General features: G+C 41.5%; 1 pseudogene; it reads left to right on the top strand.

The window, feature by feature from the left end:
• The first annotated feature begins 2345 nt into the window (after positions 1-2345).
• On the top strand, positions 2346-10529 carry LOC108880543 (synaptopodin 2-like protein; annotated as a pseudogene).
• The last annotated feature ends 3 nt before the right edge of the window (positions 10530-10532 follow it).

The raw sequence follows: 10532 nt of genomic DNA, 5'->3' as shown, positions 1-10532 counted from the left end.
TGCAGTGCAGCCCCTTTGCTCAGTTTCACAGGGAAACAGTTACTAACAGGTGGTTTAGCTGAATATGTTTGTTATAGAATATCACAAATTTTCTTTCCTGCTCACAAAGTCACAGGGTCTTTACAGTCTCTCTCAACAATACTGGGACAGGATTAGGGTTGTGTTTTTTGGACTCAGAGGAATGTGAAAATTTGAAAATAATGAGTCCAGTGAATCTACTGTTCAGATACCTAATACCTTAATAAAGCTAAAATACTGGTGCCAACTGGTGTCTTTATATAATAAGATATTTTAATCAATATGGTCTGTGCAAATTACTTGCACTGTATCATAAACTCGGTGTGAAATGAAATGTTCAGAACAAAACACAAGAGGGTACTTAAAAATCCATCAAATCTAATTCTGGCTATTTTTAAACCACAAAACAGATGCCTAAAATAGTATAATTATTGAGAAGTAAACAGAGAAGAAACAGGTCCAAGAGGCCAACGACTATCCTACTTTTAACCACTAGGGGGAGTGGTTGTCATGACTGATCCACAACTACATGTTTCATTATATGTGTCTAATATTTCACTTTTCCTGTGTAAGTACAGATCTGATATAAACTGGATTAGTTGTATCTGTGCAGTTGAGAGTTTGCTTTAACTGTGGTGTTGTATAAGATCTGATACTGTCTCCAGGAAGAGAGGGTGTCATTTTTTTTTTTTTTTCCTGAGTGTCTGACCCAGGACTGGTCTTGGTTACTATCCTGAGGTCTGGAGACAGCTGCAGAGCAAGGCTGCCAAAGCAAAAGAGCAGCTATCATTGGTAACCTTCTGCAACATTGATAATAGCAGCATTGCCTTTCTAGCAGGGGGATCATCCAACCTTTATTCACTGGTTTAAATGCCTGTCACTGCCCCAAAGGAAAATGCAACAAAGCTTTACATCCACTGAGACTGTGTGCAGTGATGTTGTGTTTGTCAGATAGTTTTTAGGTCTGTTTTTTTCAGTGCTTTCACTAGATCAAGATTAAAGAAAGTTTTGAGTTTAAGATAGGACACGTAGATAAGACAGGACAGATAAGGACCAGGAAGAAGAACAAGAGAAGAGAAGTGAAATAATTGAAATGGAAATAACTGGAACTGGATCACGGGATTCATAAATCAAAAATGTATAACCACAATTTCTCTAATCTTTGATATTACAATCAAACTTGTCAGTGTCCTTCATGAGCATGGAGCTCATTTCATTTAGTTTTAACAAGAGTAGGATTTTGTAAGTTTCCTTGATGTAACACCTATATCTGACCCATGTGTGCTATGTGTTATGTGCCTATACAAGCTCAGTCCTACACTCTCATATTTATGTTGTAATCATGGATTTCATCCCAAAAGCCTTCTTTTCAGTTCAAGCAAGGCTGTGAGTAAGTCTTTGTTCCAACTGTGCAGTGTTAAAAACTGTTGCAACTGCAATGAGCTACAGTATAAAATTCAATTAATCTAAGGAAGAAAAAAAAGGTAATGTGATATTAAAATTTAGAGTTTATAAAAAATATTTTCATTACAATTCAAAATCTAATTTAGCACAAAGTGCCACTGTATTTAAGGACAGATTAACAGAGCCACTAGTTTCTATGTGCTAAATGTCTTTCTTTCAGACTCTCCACAACTGCCACCACATCCAAGAGTTTGGCTGGGTGTGAGCATGTGGGGCCAGATTGTGACAGATGCCTGAGCGTGTGGTGGGATTAATCCATATCTACCTACAAAGAGAGATATTATCATGTCTCTTTTTTAAACAGCCAACCATGGGTCCCTTTCAAAGTGTTTGTCATTCAGTCAGTACTGTGGAATTCTAACTTGGGACATACTTCAATATAGTTATGCAGGGTGTTCATCCAGAGCTTGCATGAGAAGGATAATAAAGGCTCAACGATGACAGCCTAGAATGTCTCCAGATCCTGAAGAGCTGGAACGATACGCAGCAGCGGTTAAAGACTAACCTGCATCAAAATCAATGTAGTCATTGTCTACATCAAGTAAATCAAAGGATATTTGAGTGCATCTAATCAAGACTGGAATGTCCTATCATGGCAAGTCTCAGCATGGAGAATGTGGCTGTAACCCTACTAAAGGTTACTAATGACCTCAGTGCTGTAAAGCCAGATATGAAATGGTGCCATTTGGATGCTCTGAATGTTAACTTTCCCTTGGTCTGCAGAGGAGCAGGCAAAGCAGTGGAGGTGGTGGTGGTTGTGTCCTATTTTTGGAAGGGCTATCAGCAACCCAGTGGCATAGGTCTGAGTGACAGGACAAGTGTTGCGTAGGACCCTCCCCTCGCTCATTTGGGGCAGGCATTCCTCAGTGTAAGCAGACACAGACCCTCGTCCCATCATATTTCTCTCTCCTTCTCCCTCTCCCTCTCCCTCTCCCTTGGCAATGATAGTTGCCCCACTCCGGGTATGGGTGGGCGCACAGAAGCGCATGTGTGTGTGTGCGTTCAGGTGTGAGTGTTGGCCTTGGAGCTGGACTCAGACAGAAGTCAGCACCCGGACAGTGTGGCAGGCGAAGAGCAGGTCAGAGCTCTCTGAGGGGGCCCTGACTGCTGACCATGGGGCCAATGCACTGAGGGCCCCCCAGACGAAATATAAAAACCAAAGAGGAACGTAAAATAACCAAGAGGAAGAGGAAAAGCTAAAAAAAAAAGAAAAAAAAAAAGACGACAAACAGAAAAGAACAATGGTTGCAGAGGAAGTGATAATTACATTGTCCGGTGGAGCGCCGTGGGGCTTTCGTCTCCAGGGAGGTGTGGAACATCAGAAACCTCTCCAGGTGGCTAAGGTAAGATGGGTCACTCAGCAGGTTGTGGTCATGGTTTTCTGAGTTGAACACAGAAAATAGAAAACTGCATTAGACTGAGCAGTCTCGCTGAAGAGAAGTGAAACATCAGCTGAGATATATTAGGTAGAGATTTAAAGAGCTGTGAATATAGTTGAAATGGAATATTGGCTATCATGCTGGTTGGTTTGGGGCCTGAATATGAGTCATCATCTTGTTTGAGAACGGTCTTCATACAGAAGTGCGCCGATGATTGATTGGGTGAACTTTAAACTTCAAGTTCAGCTGGGAATGTAGGGCAGTCCTGTTGCATATCTTCTAATGAATGCTGCCTCTCCTATTAAACTGGGTAAAGGTGAAACTAGAGTCATCCTGACCGGAATATCTGACAAATAAATTTGACCGTCTGCCACTTTCTGATGATTTTCCTCAGCTGCGCTTCGAGCAGTTAAATGTACATTGTAGCAGAGACTGTTAATGTGTCTTAATTGTGAGGGGGCTTATGGATTCCACATATCATCCACCCATAATCATGATCTGATTTGTGTAACTAAACTAGCATGTTTCCATTATGTCATCATTTCAATAAGAAACTCAAGTCACCCCAGCTGTGCTTGATCATGTTTAAGCTGGCAGGTTACCCAAAATTTATTTAGAAACCACATAGGTGAACAATGAATGTCGTGAAAGTCTGGATTTAGTTCAGTTGTTAAAATCACTGTGGTTCAGGCCACACTCGAGTCACATTGGTGTGAAATACTAAAATTACACTGCTTTGTGAGAATTACAGACATGTATTATATCCACTTTTTTTCTAGTTCACTGAAAGAAAATATTCACTGTGTAAAGGAAACATTTAACCTTACAACTCTCATATGGAGGCTCAGCTCACTTTACTCCTCTAGAGCAAATTCTTCATGGACAAGACTTTGGTGCTCACATTTAGCACCACTGAAGTCCAGATTTGAATTTTGATCTCCTTTTCAGAAAGCATATATTAATATGTAAGCCAAAGTGGAACATATACTGGATAAAAGGATTAATTAGGCTTACAAGCAGAAAAAAATAGTACCTCTGAGAAAGAAAGCTGAAAAATGGTTGGAATGGAAAAAACAAAACAAGAAAAAGAGTAAATACTTAAAAACATTACATTTTCTGATTTCATATTGATCCTTTGCTGTTTGTATTAAATATGTTCTACGTCATCACCATCTGTGGCACGAGTTGTAAAAATCATTTATCCATAGTCGTTGCTCCTCACTCTACCAACATTGGTCTTCCTTTTCTCTTCAAATAAAATATTTATACAGAGAGACCTTATTTCTGGATATGACAGTTCAGGTTTCAGCACACCTGCACACACATGATCCATGGGCACATGTACATCACACATACATACATATCCCCACACACTTTCAATAACCATTCACTGGGCAGACCTACTTTTCTGAGCTGCTATTTTTGGTTAAGAAGCGGCAGGTCACAGGGTCAGCCAAGGTGTGTGTTTCAGCTCAAAAATTAACCTCATACACTATTTTTGTACATGGACTACTCAGTATCTTGCTGTCTAAAGAAGAGGATATAATCCTTTACTGTAGGTTCACATGCATAGGAAATCCTAATTGTTAAACCTCTGTTTCTCCATATTATTCCAGTTCAGGGACCACATGAACTGTGAATAAATGATCAAATAATCTTCTGTTTTTTTTCCCACACTGTGTGACAATATCATAAAGGAGGCTGTTCTGTTTGTCTACGTCCAAGAAAACCATTGTATTTTTAGTATGTACCTCTCAATCAGGTTCAAAGCCTCTAAGATATTCACCATATTCACAAAACAGTATTTGACATCTAAAGAATGTATGTTCTTGAAAATGTTAATCCCACATGTAGTTGACTTGTGCAGAATGTAGCAGTAGGTACACAAGAGAGCTACAGGACACCGAATCACCTTTACGGCAGCGGACAGCTGTTTCTGTCTGACCATCCAAAACAGTGTGCTCCTTCACCCCTGAGAACAGGAAGGCGTAATCTTGTCAGGGCTCATACCATCCCTAACAGGTGGAGCAGTTTGGGGCTTCACTGAAAGAGCTGGTGTGTCAGTGCTGGATTTCTGTGTGTGTGTTTATTTATATGAGTTTATGTGTATTTTTATATCAGTGCATGTAGTATAAGTGTGCGTGCGCAAGCACGTAAGGGCATTATAACTGTTATGACTTGCAACCACAAGGTGACTGACTAAATGAATAACTGACATCCTCTACTGCTAACAGGCACAGGCCACTTTGAAAGGCTTAGCTAAATGGAGAAGTGGGATTTCATTACAGCCAAACCAGAATAGCTGGAAAGAAAACTAATTAGGCCAACCAAAGCAATACTTCCATATCTCTGAAATCTAACATACAATATTCATTTGCTCTCACAAAGTACAATCAACACTGCAGTCATTGTTTTTGAACATCTGCATTAATTTCTTTTATGGGACATGTTGACACGGTTAACATAGACCTTAGGCAATTTAGGTCATAACACCATGGTCCTAACAGACCTCGGGCACAAATAGAAAAGCACCAAATGAAGATGGCTGCTGGCTGGCATTTCCCTGTTAAAGTGTGTATGAGTGCCCTACTCAAGCTGCAATATGTGGCATGTGTCCGCAGCAAGATCAAGCTGTCAGGACAAAATCTGCTCTCTGTCAGTCACTATCACAAACCAAGACAAGACAGCAGTACAGCTCTGTTTTTGTTTTTTTTTTCATTCCTGTGGTTACAAAAGCCAAACATACAATTCTGTGGGAAAGAATAAAACAGTAGTGAGAGAAAGCCTGAGAAGTGTTGATGTTTGTATCAGTTGTCTCTACATCACAGCTCTTCAAATCAGAGTTGTAGACTTGAGACTTGGACTTGCCAAGTTGCTCTGAAAGTTTACTTAATTGAGACTTCAATCTCATTCAGATCTGATGTCAGAATTGCAAGTGTAAACATCCAACTCTTAAAATTTGATAAAATCCTGGAACAATAGAATATAAATACTTCAGCATGAGAGCATTCACATATTAAAAGGCAAGCATTCCTTGGAATTCATATGAGCTTGTCCTCAAGGCCTTGAGGCTTGACTTGAGGACTTAGATGTCTTCTGAAGGACTTGAGAGTTGTCTTGGACTTACCCAAAAGACTACAACAGATTGGCTTCAATACAATATTCTTGATATAGCTTATCAAACATCTGTTTAACTTTTTGTCATCTATAAGTGTTTGAAACATTGCCTTCCTTTGCTCTCTTAGGTGCGTAAACGCAGCAAGGCATGCAGAGCTGGGCTGCGGGAGGCTGATGAGCTGGTGTCCATCAATGAACAGCCATGTGGAACGCTATCCCACGCTCAGGCCATGAACCTCATCGACAGCTCCCCTGGGGTGTTACACATACGGGTCAAAAGGTCAGAGAGTTTAAGTCTTACTGATGATAAACCACCAAGAAAAAAAAAAAAAAAAAATATATATATATATATATATATATATATATATCCTCCTGAGACCCGGCCCATTCATTTGTTTACTTTTATCTTTCTTAAGTATTTGGAGTTACCCTTCCAAGCCAAAGATATAATCTGCTCCTTTTTTCTTGTTTTCTAAATTTAGTTCTATTTTCACACAGATATCGTCCTGTTGTCCTCTACATTGGACATGCTGTGAAATTAAAATAAAAAATATATTTTAAAAAATTTAAATTGTAAGGTGTTTTTTTTGGCCCAAATAGATAGGAAATCACAAAAAAACAGAAATTGTAAGACACTTTTTCCCTTGGTTCTCAGGAGGATATATATATATATATATGTCACACAGTTCTGACACAAAACATGCACCATTTACAAAGTGCATATATTTGCCTCTACTATATTAGATTCCCAAAATAATTAAATAAAAAATAATAGAATTAGGAAATTAGATTATATATCACATCCAAGGGCCATCATTTGGCCCCATTAACATGTTAAACCCTCTACTTGTTTGCAGGGCACCTGCAGGTTTTCAGTCTGTGGTGCTTGTGACCCGTGCCCCATCTCCCCGTATAGACAAAGAGTATCGCGCTGCTCTGCAAGCCATGTCACCCACCCACCCCCACCATGCACCTGTCCGAGAGGTCCACCGTAGTCGCTCCTCCCTAACCAGTGGCTTGACATCTCCACCTGGAAGTGAGGCTTACTATGGTGAGACTGATAGTGATGCAGACGTGGCGGGCTATGAGAGGCAGCGCCGGCAGAAACGCCGCAGCCCCAGCAATTCCAACCCCGGGAAGCCGGCAGGACGAGCCTCCCCTGAGGGTGGAGAGACCTCAGAGATGAGTGGCTATGACAGCGCTCCAGATGCCCACGTTTACCCCACTTTGCTGGATGGACGCGGGGGAGATGGAGATGGAGGAGCAGGGCTGCCAGGGGTGGCAAGGAGGGAGGTGATTTATCAGCCTCCTGGTCCAGGAATGTGGTCCTCCCAGACATCCACTGAGACCTCCTCCATCATCTCCTCAGCAGATGACCAGGGGCCACGGGATGGAGGGCAAGAAGAGGACAGTGGCTTTCTAGAGATAGCTAATGTGCCGCTGGTATCCCCTGAGAGAGCAAAGGAGGCCCTGATGCTGGGCTCCCGCAGCCAGCTTGTGCCTATGGTGGGTCCTGTGAATAAACCTATTGATGAGGAGCTTACGACAACCTACATGGAAAAGGCCAAGCAAGCCAGTAAGTACAGATGAGGAAGTACAATCTCATGGGCCTGTGCACCACAAAGGTTATTCACATTTACTTATACATTCCTGATAAATGTCACTTGTCGGTTCAAGCGTCATACAATTTTTTCTAACTCCACAAACAAAACTGTACAAATAAATATGTCATTAAAACTCAGATACTTTTTTTCAAGCATGTTCTTTTGATACTGTTTTTTGCCTTATACATGTTTGTTCCATTATATTATTCTAATTGTTTTCTATGTCCTATTTCTATGTGGCATCTGCTTTGTAGCACAGAAATAAAATCTGCTGATCTATTTTGCTCCCAATACAGAGGAAATTTTTGTCATTGTAAAACTAGACTTTTATCTAGTAGTTAATTCTCAAGGCAGAGATTATATGTACAGTACATTCCTTGAGACAAATATGCTCAGAGGAAATGTAGATATTTGCAGAAGGTTCTGTACAGCTTGAGAACCATACTGACAATACTGCCACCTCCTTTAGGCAGTTCAGCAAGCAGTAAATGTCATTTTGAAAAAAAAAACAAACAAACAAACAAAAAAAAAAACATTTATTATAGTACTATTATAGTGTTTGAGTAATTTTGTCTTAATCTTTATGTGAATCCTAAGCAAGGAAATCAATGTGTTCCAGTCATTTAATCTGACAATCAACTACCATAACTAAAAAAACTTCCATAAATTTTCCTTAGTAGTCCAGTATGAGTGGGTGTCAACCTAAGTTAAGCCTGTTGAACAGCACATGGCCAATATGGTTTACTATATTTACCTCCAGTTATGTGTGTAAAAACCCCAGTGATCAGTCTGGGAGCACTGAAAAGCATCTACAGCTGCTTTTAGGCATCAAGTGCCAAAGCAGGGATACTCTCATTTACTTGCCCTCTCTACTTTCTCTATTTCTCTTGCCGTCTTTTTGTTTTGCTATTTTATCAAATATTTATGTGAAAATGATATATTTGTGGTAAGTCACAGATATAAAAGGGAACAGTCACCTGGACTTGTAGGTGAAGACTTCCCATACCGTATATTGTAATGTATCATTCTAGTTACTAGAGCATGAAAAATCAACCAGTTATTTCTTACTGTTTCACAAACTTTCAGGAGAGGTCAAAAATTGTTATAATACAGTGGCACGACATAATACACAACCACTCAGACTGACAAAGCATTCTTTTCAACAACTTGTCATCCTATCCATCACCCATAATAGGCCCACAAAAAAGCACAGTGTAGGGCTATTTGAAGTCAACAAGCTGTTTAAGAATTTAAATAAATTTACTTTGTAAATCCCCCTTGCCATCACTGAGCACCGGTTTAACATTCTTATGTCCTACTTAGGAGCCCTGTTGAAGACAAATTAGGAACACTTAACACTAAATGGCAGTGCATATTTGGGTAGCAAATTTAGGTTGCCTATGATAATCTGCTTAATACCATAACAAGATAAAGGATATGTGGTGGCTACCCTATTTGTTTTTGGTTTAAAGTTTAAATCTGTTTATTCAGACCCCCATGACCTTACTGCACCACTTATGGTATGCTATTGTGCAACTTCTAATAGTTATGGCTTTCATACCCTGTAGAACTGAATCGAGGAGATACACAGCAAGACAAGCATGTAAAGGAAGCCAAAAGCAAGTGCCGAACAATTGCATCCCTGCTGACTGATGCTCCAAACCCTCACTCCAAGGGGGTACTGATGTTCAAAAAGAGGCGGCAGCGCTCTAAGAAGTATACCCTCACCAGCTTTGGTAGTGTGGATGAGGACAGGTGTCAGGACTCACAAGAGGAGGATGGTGTATTCCCTGGCAGCGAATCAGAGTTTGATGAAGATGGCTTCTCTTCAGTTCCTGACCCAACTTGGGATAGTGACTACTTGGATATGCTGGAAAAGAGGGCAACTGCAGGCACTGAAGGTCGTGGGGATGGGGCAGAGGATGCTCCGAGTCCAGGGTTGAGTGAAACTGCAGGCAAGGGTGCTCACTGTTTGAACAGCAGAGGAAGAGAGCTGCTGAGCATGCCAAGAAGGTGGAGGCAGCACAACCTCAGGTTCCTCCACAATCTCAAATCCAAGAACAGGCTCAGATGTGCCAGTTGCATGCAGGGATACAATTGGAGATACAACCAAACCTCCAGCCTCAGCAGACGATACCACCTGGGCCTACAACCAGGCCAGCAAGAACTCTCCCCAGCAACAGGGCCAGCTGCTGCTGGCACCCATGCAGTGTCTAATGGGGACCTATCCTACTCTACAGTTAGCACAGCTAGCATGGTGATCACCTCCACCTGTGGCACCCAAACCAGCCACTGCTTCAGTGACTATTCTGACCAGTCCTGCACAACCCCCTGAAACACCATTACCAGAACTACCTACTAGTAATGTTCTCAACAGAACAGCACGTCCCTTCACTCCTGGCTTCATCAGCATCCGAGCTGCAACTGCCCCAGTAACGTTTCGACCACCGATCACAAAAACGACCCAGCGCCTGCTTCAGCAGCTGTTGTGCCACCACCGTTCTCCACTGCATCTGAACTACCCATTAATGCTGTATCTGCTACGTCACAACTATCCCCAAGTGCTCCATCAGTGCTCTTCCCACTATCCTCTGTACCTCCAGGTCCTTGGCTACAACCCTAGAAACTCCAGTTACCTTTCATCCTCCAGCCACCTCTACCTCTGTAGAGACAATGCAGTCAGCACCATCAGTAACAACTGTTCATCAGGCTCCATTTTCAACTGCACCTCCACTGTCTATGCCTTCCATACAAGCTCCACAAGCACGAGTGATTCCCACTTCTGTTCCTCCTGTATCCCAAATTCCTGGTTCAGCTGATACAACTGCTCCAGTGCCTGTATTTCAAGTGCCAGCTGCTCAGCTACCTCCACCTCAATTTTCCATGGCACCAGTAGCTCAAGCATCAGTGGTCACCCAACCAGAAGTTGTAGCTCCAACACCTGTTCCTG

Source organism: Lates calcarifer, unplaced genomic scaffold, assembly GCF_001640805.2.
Source record: "Lates calcarifer isolate ASB-BC8 unplaced genomic scaffold, TLL_Latcal_v3 _unitig_957_quiver_1491, whole genome shotgun sequence".
NCBI classification, from domain to species: domain Eukaryota; kingdom Metazoa; phylum Chordata; class Actinopteri; family Centropomidae; genus Lates; species Lates calcarifer.
This window is presented reverse-complemented; position numbering and strand designations above follow the sequence as displayed.